Here is a 14,123-nt window from a genome sequence, read left to right as displayed (position 1 = left end):
GATAAGAGTCTGTCTTAAAAATATGTGGCCAGCAAGGGATACTTTAAATTAGGTCTTAAGCAATGACAGCAGCAGCAAAGGCTAATAACATTGCCTGACTCTAAGATCTGAGCAAAGAGTTGCCAAAAAGTCCAGGCTGGGGCTGGGCTGGTCTTCATGAAGCAGAAGGTTGCCTTTCCAGGAAGAAAAAAATTCGGGTAGAGAGAGAGAAATTGGATGATTTGTTTTCATGGAAATACTTTGGTTTATCAGGTTTGGATAAACGAAGGCAATCACAAGACAAATTTACTGTTCTCATTTTCCAGGCAAGAATGCTGAGTAAAAAATACTTCAGGGCAGTTAACTAATTGGTGTTATGCTTCTCCAATGAAGGTCAATTTTGAGATAACAAAGGAAGAAAATCTTCCACCAAGAAGGAACTTGCAGGAAGAACTTTTCCTGAAAAAGAAGTTTGTGATCCTAATGGAAAGGCTGGATCAATAAGATAGCTTAAATACTACTGTAAGACATTTTAGGTATGTTAAATGACAAGGAACTCCCTAGCACATCTAAGTGAGTGTTGACTGAGCATCGTTTTCTTACAGTCAAGTCAATGTTTTTGTCTGTCTATGCTGAAAATGTCACTTGGCTTCTAAGTATCTGAACGTGGTTGGTCCTGGAAGTGGTGACTCAGTCTGAGGTCACAGTCACATATTTCTTAAGGCTATGGAGCACAGACTTAACGACACAAAAACCCCACCAAAACCACGAGTGTCAAAGTAGTTAGAAAAAGCTAACGACAACTTGATATACAACGGACTTTTTCAATATCCTTGCCTCAGTATTTATGGGATCTTTTCTTCTGAATATCAGGGAAAAGGGTACTAAGACTATCCAAGCTGACAGCCTACACCCTGCTGCAGCATGAATAAGGAGATTTCACAGTTCAGAACAAAAATTTTCGGTTTTTGATATATTTCTCCCCCTTGGGTCTCCTTCCTTATGGAGCAGCCGTTCCTTGCTGCATGCTGAGAAAAGCAAGAAGCTGAGAAATGTATCACACATTTTCTGGGTAATATTTACTTTCCTGACAGGCCTCTAAAAATTTCTGAAAATCCACGTGCATTCAGAACTGGCCATATAGAATGAAAATGTTGAAGTGTTGTATATTTTTAGAAATTATTTCACTTCTGCTAGAATAACCTAACTACAGCCTGCTGGAATTGTAGTTAAACAGCTTTTAAATTTATCACTTGGATTGTGTAGTTGTCAGATCTTAATAATTGCAGTCCTCTTTATTGTGATGTAAGGAAAACCCCTAACACTGCACAAAAATGTTTCTGGTGGTTTAATGAATGGTGCCCTTTCTTGTGAGTAAATAACAAATTAGTATACAAACTGCAGACCATATTGTATAAACATTATACTTAATTACTTGCAGTTGTAAGGGGAAAACCACTTTTAAAAAGTTTCCCAAAAAACCAGAAAAATTCTGCTGACTGACTCTTATTTTGGATAATTTGCTTCACTTTATTCAATAAATTACCTAAATTGTGTAATCCTCGTACTTTTCATTTGATACATCACTAACTCTTTGATTATTATAATTTTTTTTCTATTACTTCCCCTTCTTTTTCAGCCAGTTCTGAACATTTTTTTTTCTGCATCTTGCATTCTCTGATCTGCACTTAAAACTTTTTCAAAAAAACTATTTTAATTAAAGAAACCCACAAAACCAGTTTGCAGTACTGTTAAAATACATATGAAGTAAGTATATTCCAGATAATTGAATTAAACCCTTGATCTTAATTAAAGTCAGAACTTATGAAAGTTCCTAATGAGATATCAAGAAGTTCGGTGAAAATGTACTAATATTTTACTGGTTCTACTAATTTATTAGAATTTTAATTATTACATTTGTCTAGAAGCTTTTTAGTGAAGGAATATGGACACTCACAGGCAGTTACTCTATCATGTTAATGAAAGGGTTTGAGATTCAATTTCAGTATTGATGAAATACAAAAAGACTGCTAAAAAGATCAGAGCATCTAAATAAAAAAGGTTAGAGAAAAATCAGCAGCAATGAGACCCTACTTTACAGTTTTTCTGGGAATAAGAACTGAAATAAGCAGGACTGATTCTGCGTGTGGTTGCAGGACAGAAACCTAAGGTGGTGAAAAAGAACGAGCAATAAAGGGCAAACTGAATACATGTGAAATATTGCTGGGAACTCTGTATTAGTCTGAAATGAGTTTTTATTACATCTTTCAAACTATTAGGAGGTTTAACCTCTTGGGAAATTTTCATTAGCTGTACAAAAAAATGCCATCAGCCAGCTTCTCTTTTCCAGTCAGGGATTCCTCTCAAGAAACTCTGTGTAGCTGCTGGCTTTGATCTTTGTCCCATTATTTCAGTCTCATGCATCCTCTCAGCCTGATAGTATCCACTTTATGATAAAAATAATTTAACTGCCAAATGAGAACTCCCCTGATAAATGTGGAGTTCCTGGATGTTATTAAAAACGTGATAGAACAGAGTAAAAATTACAATAAAACACACCCTTTTAACATCTGAAATAAGCAAGACAAATTACATTAGAAAATAAAGGATTAAAAAGAGGGTCTGGGACAAAAGAGCAATCAAGGTAAATATGAGCAAGAGTTACAGTAACATCACCTTTGGAACAGTATCTCAAGATTTGGTATAAATTGGAAATGTGAAAAAGAATTTGTTAACAGTGAGAAATCTGGCATCCAAGACGCTTCTACATCCAAGATACAGTCATTTTGTGTCCTAAATTTCATGGTAAGAACCCTAAAAAGGTGATAGTCATGGAAGCCAAAACAGCAGACATTTGAGGTCCATAAATAGTTTGCCCAGAGCTGCTGTGGCTGCCCCCTCCCTGGAGTGTTTGAGGCTAGGCCGGATGGGGCTTTGAGTGACCTGGTCTAGTGGAAGGTGTCCCTGCCCATGGCAGAGGGGTCGGGCTAGATGATCTTTAAGGTCCCTTCCAACCCAAACCATTCTATAACATAAATGTCCCAAATAGAGATTAGACTTTCAAATTAAGACATTAAGAGACAAATTTTAAAAACTGGAACTGAACGTGCTTACATTTTTAGTATAAAAATCTTATAACAGTGAATCTTCCCCCCCCCGCCCCCCCCAAGGAACATCAGCATAACAATATGTCCTCATAGCTAAGGGCTTCCTCACCTTTACAAGGCTAATTTCTGTCTATAGTATAGTGCCACTGGCCAAGTAAAGTACTTTGGAGTTTTCTTACTGGATCTCTGTGTAGTAGTTTCTTCTGGTTATTGCTCTTGTGCTCTGCTGACACACCCCTGTAATTTGCTTACTTTCCTAACCACTAAAAGATATTGCATCAACGGCTTTGCGTTTCTATCTAACATAAACTTTTTAATTATTTTTTATGACTGGTGTCCATATCTGTGACAATTTGAAGCATAATCTCTTGTCATGTTCTGTCTTCAGCATCAACATTTTGGACTTTCTTGCATTGAATTGATTCATAGAAGTTAGAGCTGGAGAAAATCTTTATTAATGTCCCATTAACTCTCTGCAAATACAAGGCTATTCCCTATATTTTCTAGTTTTTTTCCAGTCTAGATTAAAAGGTGTCAAATGAGAAAGTTTTGGCTAATTCCACAACAATCTTACATATTGTATCTCAACGATACTTTACCTCACTGATACCGAACTCTCAGGGTTTTTTTCTTTCACTAATCTTATGTCTTTGCTGCCATTTATTCTTTTTGGATAGCATTCTTCCCCTTCTTTGGTATTTCAGTCATTTATCATGTTACTGCTCATGTATGAAAAGTTACACAGATATTTCTAAAACCTGTGCCCTTAGTCAAACCAGATCTATTTAATGCTTTATAATTTTTGTATTTAGTCTCTCAAGGCCAAGGCTTATTTGCTCCACTGTAGTTTTTGTTATTTCCCTGAAAATGGTCTCATAATAAAGCTTGATATTATTTTTGCATCATATTTCTATAGAGACAATTCAAAGTAAGACAGCAGCCATCCTAGAGTCTAATAAAATTTTCAGTTTGGTTTAAATAAAGCATTTGTAAAGCTGAGTGAAGCCACTATTTTATCAGACTGACTGATAAATACAACAGCGTAAGGAATAAAAGACAAAAACCTAGCACTTAGCCAACCAGTAGAGCCACTGAGAATTACCACTGAAGAAATCATAAAAGAACTATGGCAGAAGATAGACTACAAAGTGAATATAACCAGATGCTTCCAATACAAATAGGTATGTTAGATCTGGAGCAGGAAGAAAGAAAGAAAGAAAGAAAGAAAGTAGTAGACAATCATCCCTGATAAGTATGCTATACACACTAGGATCACATAAATTCCTGCTATTTATCTCTGTGGTAGGAAAAGCAGATAGTTAAATAAAATCACATTGCACACTGACTGTTTGTTGAGGGTTTCCTGAACACAGAAGTCTGAACCCTGTCATGGCTTTTCTCCTCAAAGTTCCATATTCGTTTATGTGTCCCGTTACCCATCCTATTCGTGTTTCCTCTTCCCTGTTTTCCTTCCCCACAAACATTTTGCTTGTGAGCAGAGAGATTCTCTTTGCCCAGTGTAAACTCTGGCTGCACAAAGAGCAAAGCAGAAAATTTATAGCATTGTGAAATTGGGTGTTTTTAGTGTTCTGAAAAAGAAGGCAAGGAAATGAATTGGCACAAATCAGCTAGCTCGGATGATAATAATAATAACAACCATAGAATGATAGAATGGTTTGGGCTGGAAGAGACGTTAAACACCATCTAGTTCCAACCCCCCTGCCATGGGCAGGGAGACCTTTCACTAGACCAGGTTGCTCAAAGCCCCATCCAGCCTGGCCTTGAACACTGCCAGGGAGGGGGCAGCCACAGCTTCTCTGGGCAACCTGTGCCAGTGTCTCACCGCCCTCACAGTAAAGAACTTCTTCCTAATACCTAACCTAAATCTCCCCTCTTTCAGTTTGAAACCGTTATCCCTCATTGCCTTCCCAGTGACTCCCTCAGACACTGGAGCTTGTTTGAGCAGGATATAAATTAGTTCAGTAAACATGGAGTGCCCCCAAGCAAATTCATTCTGGGGTATTTATATAGTGTCTTCTAACAAGTAAATTATTTGGGGCCAGACACTGATCATTTACTTGGAAGGATTTCAGTGACATTGTCCTTTAAAGGGAAACTCAGCTCACTGTAACCAAGAAAGAGACAGAAGCTAACTTTGAAAGTTTTTTCAAAATAGAAAAAAAATGTAGTTCAAGAAAGTGGTCTTCTTTTTAACTTAATTGAAAACCCTTGACAAATAGCAATTGTATTATTCTCAAATTGCTGTTCCTTGTAATATTTGCAATTAGATGCGAGCATTATATGTTAACTTTATGTTTATTCTATTCTTATAATTTCTATATGAATATGTGAAGGTTTGCCTCTCCGTAAGTTACACAAAATCTCAAGCAAATTGTAACATGCAATAACAACTAACCCAGTTAAATGACACAATATTTGCCACATTGAGTTTTATTGCATGATAATTACCAGAAATTAATGCAACTCATTTAAAATGTTATTCTTTCACTGTAAATCACTCTGAGAATGGCTACAGTACATTTCTAATCAATGCACTTCATCTTGTGAAAATTCTACTGAATGCATTGCTTTGGCCTGAGGCATTAAGGCAGGTATGCCTCAAGGACTCATGCCCAAATGGCAGGTGGGGTATTTCAATCTAAGCACAGGCCATGTCCAGGTCTGTTACAGAAAGAAAACTCCCTGCAAATCTAAGAGATTTGCCTTTGCCAATGACCTTTAGCCAAGTCCTGGATATGTCAGAATAAATTATTAAAGGCCAAATGCTCCTATCTGAATAGATAACTCACTTTATTTTTTTACTCATTTCAGTAATGTATAGATTTCATAATTCCACGAGCGTGTGTAATTCAAAATACTTTTATGGCAGTAAAGAAATTTGGGGAAAATACCGTGATTCTTCCAGTCTCTATCCACAGCGAAACAAAGTAATATGATACTTTCAGCAGAAGGCACTCTTACTTAAATTATGATGAGAGTTCTCTGTCCTCTGCCAATTAGCACTGGTCTACTGTTTCTGCAGTGAGGCTCAGAGGGTTTGCTGGACTTTACTTCATTCCTTTTGAGTGACAGAAGCAATTCCTAAATCCAAATACCTGTACTGACAATAAGCTGCTGTTCAGAATAAGATTTGTAACCTGCAGATTGTACTCCTTCACTTTCTTTTGTCTTCATTTGATGAAGTTTAAATACTGAGGTAAACTGCTATTTAAAACTCTCAAACCCTTAAAATTAAGAACTTCTTTTAAGTACTCTGTGCAAACACAGGTAGACTTGTTGCATTGTTTTGCTTCTATTTCACATCATAATTTATTTTCCACACAGCTTTTAAGTTTTGTGAAAGAAGATTCAAGTTCTGGAAAAGAAGAGCTGTTCAGAAGAAAATTAATTCAGCCAATGACCATAAATACCTTAAAATCAAGCTGAAAAAAAATCAATGCATCCAGTGGCACAAATTGACAAGTTATGTTAAATGCAAATTTAAAGGAGGCTAGAAGTTATCTCTGATACATCCACTAGTATGCCACAATGATTGTATTTTGTAAACTACTATATGTAACGTATTACTGTTTGATCCTTCAGTGAACTCATTAATCAATGATAACCCACATATAATCAAAAACATCTGACATTTACACTTCTGAATGCATATGGAGCACCAATGCCCTTTACAACCCAAATACATCCCACAAAAGGGAAGCAGTCAAAACACCAGGATGCATACTAAACATAAAACATACCAAGTAAACCAGATAATTTCCTACAGTAGAAAGCATTATCAGTTCCTCTCCACACTCTATTTAGCAGTCACTTTTTCTTGTTATCTGTCTTTTACAGTCCCAGTTTCAGCAGGGGCACATATCTCTCTCTGGGTTTATGCCTCTTAATGTGGTGATCCGAAGCAAGCCAGTGGAAGCCACATGTACCTGGGAAACTGCTTAGCACTTTGCAGAACTGAAGTCACTGAAGAGTTCCCAGGCAAGCACTCTGACAGTGTGAAGTACGGGTGATTGTCTCTACAGAGTACATCTGTGCTGCCAACAGTGATACGTGGCATACTTAGTTGAAATCAATCTGGTTTTGGTCGTTTGGTTTTTGTTGTAGCTAGGTTTTGAATTTCTGCCACGTTGTTTCTCTTTACTATAGGAAATGTTTATTCTTACACAACTGTCAAATGAAAACAGCAATATTTTGTGGGAAAACAGTAATTTAAATGCCTAAGGGATCCACCTCCCATCAGACTAGAACACAAGGGCCAGTTCTCCTCCACTGATGTCCATGGAGAAGCCAGTGACCCTGAATTCCTTCCTTTTCAACCAAACTCTATTCAGCTTAGTTTAATTGATTTAACTGCTTTTAAAGGGATGACCAGTGAGTTCTTTATACCTGGACTGGACATCCCAAGAGCAAGGCTCCTTAAAAATAACTTAAATGAAGCAGCAGCATTCTAAAATGTAAGATCAATGGCTTTAGTTTGGTAATGTTTTTGAACAAAAGAAAATCTCCAAGCTACTATTTGCTTTTACCTGAAACCATGCACAGGCCATTAAAAAAAAAAGTTGACAGTTGCTCCCGTGGCCCACTGATAATTACTTTTCTTGCCTTATCATGAATAATATTTAGCATCAACCTCATGCCCAGGTTTCTTAATTTAAAGATTAATGATCCTGCAGATGCCAAATGCTTAATCCCTACAGATAAGGAGGTGTCCGTATTGCCCAGCAGTAATTCTTCTGGGTAACTACATGGTGTTAATGGGTTCTCAAGAGAATCCTGTTTTCCTAGATCAGGAGTCAGTGATCAACATTAAAATGTCATTTAGGCTCTCGTCCACAACAGCAGAAAGAGCAAAGCAAGAATTTTAAATTGGGAACCTGAGAAGCTCTTCTGAGGCACATTTTATTACCCATATATTCTGAAAAATACTCTGCTCAAGTTTTCCTTGAACTTCAGGGGATTATGGATAAATCATGAGGAGAACACAAATGTTGCTTTAGCTTTTTCAAAGAGCGAAAGCATAAATGAAAAGTTCTGTCACTGGGGGAGGAGAGGAAGGGGAAGAGATGACTAAGCCCTGCAGTTCTGGCACATTAAGGGGAGGGGAGGACTGTCCTGAAGCAGGAAAACAATAACCTAAAAAATAATAAGAAAAGAAATGTTATTAAAGCAGGCAGAAATCTTCTTTATTTGACTGTTAGTTCAGTTCAGATTTTTTTTTTTATTTATTCAGATTTTTTTCTATTTCATACTGATTTTGAAGAAGAGCTGTGGATTTAATGGATTTAGAATAACAGTAACATTTCAGTGGGTCTTTTTCTAATTCCAAAAAGAGTTCCAGGGCACGTACTGGACAGAATGTCACTGGAAAGGACTTCAATAGTTTTAGCTGTTAGCTCAAGGTCTGGGCACGGCAGCCTTTCATAATAAAATATACACTACCATGCCTTCTTGCAGAAATTTCAGCAATAAGGAATGCCTTCAAAAAGAAACATTCAGCTGCTAGCATGACAAGAGTTAGTTAAGAAACTAGACAGAGCATGCTAACAGAAACTAATTTACAAAAAATGGATGATGTACAAAGAATAAACAGACCTTTATTCTTCAGAAAAGCTTTTCTAATTAAAAGCAAACAAACTTGCATTTGGTAAAACAGTCCAATTTCTTTAACAGCTATATTTATTATCACCCTCACTTCATGCTTGCAATAGAAAACTCAGTAGAAAGGGGTTCAGATGTCATCTCCAGGGAGACCAATTCCATAACGAGCTGATGGGTTTCAGGAAGATATCATTACTTTTCCTTCCTGTTGCCATGAGCTTTGGAAGACGCCCATATAGAAATATAAAAAAACACAACAGTGATACTTATTGCTGAAAATTTTCACACTATTTGATTAACTACTGGAATAAAGAACTGTACTGTTAACAGTTTTCTGCTAATCAGATAGTATATCCAGTGTCAGGAAGGAGAAACTGTTTTGAAGTGCTCTAAATATTATTCTCTATTTAGATCATGATTTGAATCGACAGTAGTATGTTCATGCATTGGCTGACACTCTTTGATAGCCAGTTCCTCCAGATTTAAGAGTCTTTTGAAGTTGTCATGGAAGTGCTTTGCTGGCTTCTCCTGAACGATTATACTGAATTGTGAAGTTTTAACAAAATCTGAAAGTCTGTTGTGCACACAAATTAAATGTATATATTTGGTTACGTGAAACTTACAGAGATTTTTTTCCTGAAAGGTTAAAAGTAAACCTTTTGGCAAATGGACTCTTTTCTACTAAAATGCAGGTCTTCTCTGTGCATTGAAGATTTTCATTTTAAAACGTGATCATTTTCACCTTACATAAAATTATGTCCTACATTGGTCTATTTCATCCTGAGTTAGGTTGTTGTAACTGTTTCAGTTATCTTTTTAAGTAGTCCTTGCCACAATTATCACAAACTGCATTGCTCCACTGGTCTGCTCTGCCTAGAGAACTTTATGTTCTCTTCCGTTCTATGATCCCCTTAGTGTATGGTGGGATCTCATTTATTTAAATGTAGACGTATTCAAAACTTGGCAGTTTGTAGTTCCAGCTCATGACAAGGTCTTTGATGGCGAATAAGCTGCATGCAGAAGTCTCATGCTTCTGAACAGCCAAGTTCCTGGTGTTTCATGCCTGTGAGAAGAGGCACATCTTTAACTCTGTTTCATGTATGTCCTAGCACATTACAGCTAATGGAGCAAACACAGAAATCCTGTTTCCAAGGGGCAAGTTCCTTGTCAAAGTGCTCAGGGTGAATTACCAAACACGAAAGACAAAATAACCTTTCTCAGTGCACCGGTGTATTTCCACATGCGCTATATGAGAAGCTGGACCAGATTTTTCCTGGCAGTCACCACAGAACCATGATGTGTTGAATATTTTGAGTCTGACCTGCAATACATCAAACATTTCTCTGAGATCGCGTAAGCCATCAGAGAGTCCAGCCAAGAGAAATATTTGCTTTCAGCTGTCTTCAGCCTGTTATCTGTCCAGTGAGAGTCCCAACATCAGATAGCCTGTGGGAAAGCCAAGTAACAATACTGCAGAAAGTCTCTAATCTACTAGGTACAAAATGCTTTAAAATAATTAGGTCTCCCATTAGGGCTTGTTGAATAGGATTTGAAAACTTTTGTGCTACCTCCATGTTTTGTAAGTAATGACAGGACAGAAGACAGATGTATCTAAGACTCCAATGCCCTTAAGTCCTCCAGCTGCTTAGGTTTTTTCCTAGTGCTATAGCACATTCTGAGCAAGAAAGAAAACAGAGCAGTAAAAACAGTGACAGTTTTTCCCCACTATGTATTTTAATCCTTTATCTGTAAATCAAAATTTACTAGTTCCCCCTTCTTTTCTGATTTCTTTGACTATTTCCTATCTTACAACTGCTTCTGATCCTCATTTTTCCATTTGGCAATGTAACACATTTAGAAATAAATATTAATGCCCTTGAACTTACCATAGTCATATATTAAAACAAAAGAAAAAAAGTCCAAGAAATATACCAGTAGAAAATTAATGTAAGGTCACAAATTTGGTGCTGTCCTGAACTTTTAGAGATAATAAGGTTTTCTTATACATAAAATGAAATTAAACTGCACACTTGAGGTTAAATTATTTTAAGCTTTCTTTTGAAAAGCATATAAATGCTGTAAGATATTATTATAGCAAGGATTATAAATGTGGGGTTTTTTTCAACAAACATTCACTTGTAAATAACACTCAAATTTTTGCCATGATATATACACATCATGGTAACTAAATAACTGCTACAGATATTACCACTTCACTTTGCTTTGGAGCTAGGGTTATAAAAGAAAAGTTAAATCAAAGAGATCTAGAGGCGTGGCTGCATGCTACATATGCAGTCTTTCCCCTACTTCATCACCATCTTGTGAAAAAGGAGGTTGCATCTGCAGTGTTAAATCAGAGTTAAGAGAGAGGCCGAAGTTTCATACTCCAGGAGTTCCTTTTAACAGCCTTGTGTGCCCCTATTAGCCCTCCTCTCTGAATTCACGCCTACCTTGAAAGCCAGGTCACTGAAGGAAGACCATGGTATTTCCAATGTCTCAGCTCTTTTTTTCTCCACCAACTTGTGTATCTCTTTTGACCCTATTGACATTCTGGCCATAATCCCTTTCCCTCTCAACCAAAAAAGCTAAGGTCAGTGGAACCTGAAAGTACACGAATATGTAACATCCATTCCTTCTTCAGGTGTCCTCTCCGCACACTACCAGTCACAGTATATTTCAGTCATTGTTGAACGGGTATTGAAATACTGTTCTGCCAAACTTAGTTTGGCTGACCTAGAAGTTGGCAGCTGACCTAGAAGTCAGATCTAATTAATACTGTTTTGCATAGTATGAAGAGAAATCCTTCAAGAACAGGAATATGTCAGAGACATGCTAACTATGTGTCCACTGCTGCTCTCATCAATTTAATCCAAACTCCCGGAGAAGGAAGAAGTGATACTGCCCTATATCTCTTTTCTATCCTGACTAATCCACCTATATAATGACTGAGAAATAATATCTTTCTGCAGTTGTCATAAAAATAGGAGATAAAACATAATTAGAAGAAATACAATTCTAGGCTGTTTTAGAAACTTCTTTTATTCATATTGTAAATTAACTGTTGATTAACCTGAAATGTTAATTTATATTCTCCTTTATGATTAGGTGGTCTTAGAAAGATAAATTGCAAATAAATTGATAAGACTAATATGCTGGTCAGAGCCTGCCTTATCAAAAGGATTCTAGGGGATGTTGATTTTTTGAAAAAGAGCAGCTGCCACCATAGCTAGCAAATTCCTTTAACCTTGCAGATGTCATGGGTCTTACAAAGGCTGTTGAAAAATAGATAAATGAAATAAAAAATAACCCACCATGTTTTCAAATGGATCCAGGCTATATCCTTGCTAAATTAAGTTACCATGACAGAAGTTCATCTTTTACTGGTGAGCACAAATTAACATGAACTTTCATACATTTTTAAACTATATCATGTGCAAAAGCAAAATTATTGTCTGTAGGGATTTAATGTGCTGCAGCTGCTCAGTGACATTCTGACAGACAGAAATTTGTCTAGACCCTTTTAAATAGAGTAAACATGCAGAAATGCATTGTACTGGCACTCACATGGGATCAAGATGCTGGTCAGGGTCTAGTTTAAACATTTGGCTCCCATGACAACTTCCTGGGATTAATCATTCTACATCTCAAAGAGAAAGGTTTTTCAAGGACCATTTAAATCCTTTATCCCCTGTATAATAAGAGAGCCTGGGTGATAAATTTTCTTGTCCTGTTTATGAACTGCCTCTGGTATCTCTGGCAGAACACTGCTGGAGAAATGAAGTAACTTTGCGTATCTTTTATCTTGTTCATAGAGAATCAATTAGTAATACTGTAAGCTATATCTTAATCATGTGTTGTTTAAAAGGAAAGAGCATTTCTCCAGTGTAATGTATTTTTTTCCCCCAGTTCAGAAGAATCTGATAATGGCAGCATATCTTTGGCAGTTTGGGGCTGAAGAAAAGGTTAAATATATCTCATTGAACTAGATCTCTTTGATCCTATTCATGTACATGTTTTGGCCCCTGCTGACTTGATCTTCTATGTTGTTATCCTTGCCTACAAAAAGCAGGAAAATAGTTTAACACTCATTGGTCACTCACAGGTTTTATGCCATTTTCTAAATCCTTGTTCTCAGGACACTGAGGAACTTTAAAGGAAGAGCTGCAAACGATACATAGGAACTAATAGAGTAATTTTCTGATGGTGTATCATCATTATTGTGCAGAGGACACAAACAGTACAAATGCAGTGCATCTTTCCAATTTTCACTTTTTTAAAAGCATACTTTGATTCTGGAGGTATGCTGACAGGTACTATCTTCAATGGAAGGACAGCCTGTCTTGGATGGGTTCAAATGAAGTTACTAGTCTTACTACTTTTGAATCCTTTGCCTCTGCTTAGGAAGACACGCCGCAGTCATTGAAAGGTTATTGTTAGACTGTATTGTACGGAAAACATACTAGAATGAAAAAAAAAAGAACTTTAAAATCTTACTCCCCTTCCTGGAAAACACACTACAGAAAGGGAATCAAAAATGTTTCTTTTTTTAGCACCAATCACAGCAAAACATGAGGGGAAAAAACTAGTATCAGTAGTTAATACCTTGCTACATCTCTAAGAGATGAGAAAGGGAATGAAGGAGGAAATTGCTTTAACAAAACCCAGCTATGCCTCCAAGTCAGCAGCTGAACAATACCAGAAAAGAAGACATATTATAAAAGAAGAACAAGGAAAAAGAACTAGAAAAATGCCAGAAATAATCAAGAAAAGGAGGACTGGGCAGAAAAAGGTCTATTCAGAAATGAGTGCGGGATATGGTGCAGAAGAGGTGAACTCACTAAAGAACAGTGATTGTCAATGCCAAAGTAAGTGTATTGGCCTATCTAACTCTGTCCTGAAGCCTGCTGAGAACAAAGACCACTGAAAACCTTTTCACGCTTCTAATTGCATGGGACAGACAGACCCGCTCCATGTTAAAAATCACAACAAGAAGAGCTGTGGTCCCCCCTACAAATTGTTGTGGTCCACAGTTGCACAAACATGCATTCATCCTGCACACTGACTATTTCTATGTTACTTTAGTTTTCCAGTCTACTATGTTGTTACACATCAAAGCTGTAGTTTTATTACTCTAGAAGGGCATTTAACTGAAAAATGCCGTTAAGTTGCATATCTCCCTAATAATGTATTTTATAATAACAAAATCAAAGTAGATACCTTAGTTTGTAATAATTTCATGCACAACATAAAATCTGCTTTCCAAATGAAACACAGTGTTTACCTGGTCATCACCCTAAAATCCAAGAGGACATCTGAAGAAACAGCTTTGCAGCCTATTGAGAGCATTCTGAGAGACACTCTGTATCTGGTCCCCATCCATCACTTCTGCGTAAACATCTTTCTGATGTACAAACACTA

General features: G+C 36.9%; 1 protein-coding gene across 15 annotated transcripts in view; it reads right to left on the bottom strand.

The window, feature by feature from the left end:
- Positions 1–14,123, bottom strand: part of ANKS1B (ankyrin repeat and sterile alpha motif domain containing 1B) — a 452,709-nt gene that overhangs the window by 99,938 nt on the left and 338,648 nt on the right. The window lies entirely within an intron of this gene.

The sequence above is a fragment of the Leptosomus discolor genome, chromosome 1 (assembly GCF_034619465.1).
Source record: "Leptosomus discolor isolate bLepDis1 chromosome 1, bLepDis1.hap2, whole genome shotgun sequence".
Lineage (NCBI taxonomy): Eukaryota > Metazoa > Chordata > Aves > Leptosomiformes > Leptosomidae > Leptosomus > Leptosomus discolor.
The sequence above is the reverse complement of the archived record's forward strand: the minus strand, read 5'-3'. Positions and strand labels throughout refer to the sequence as shown.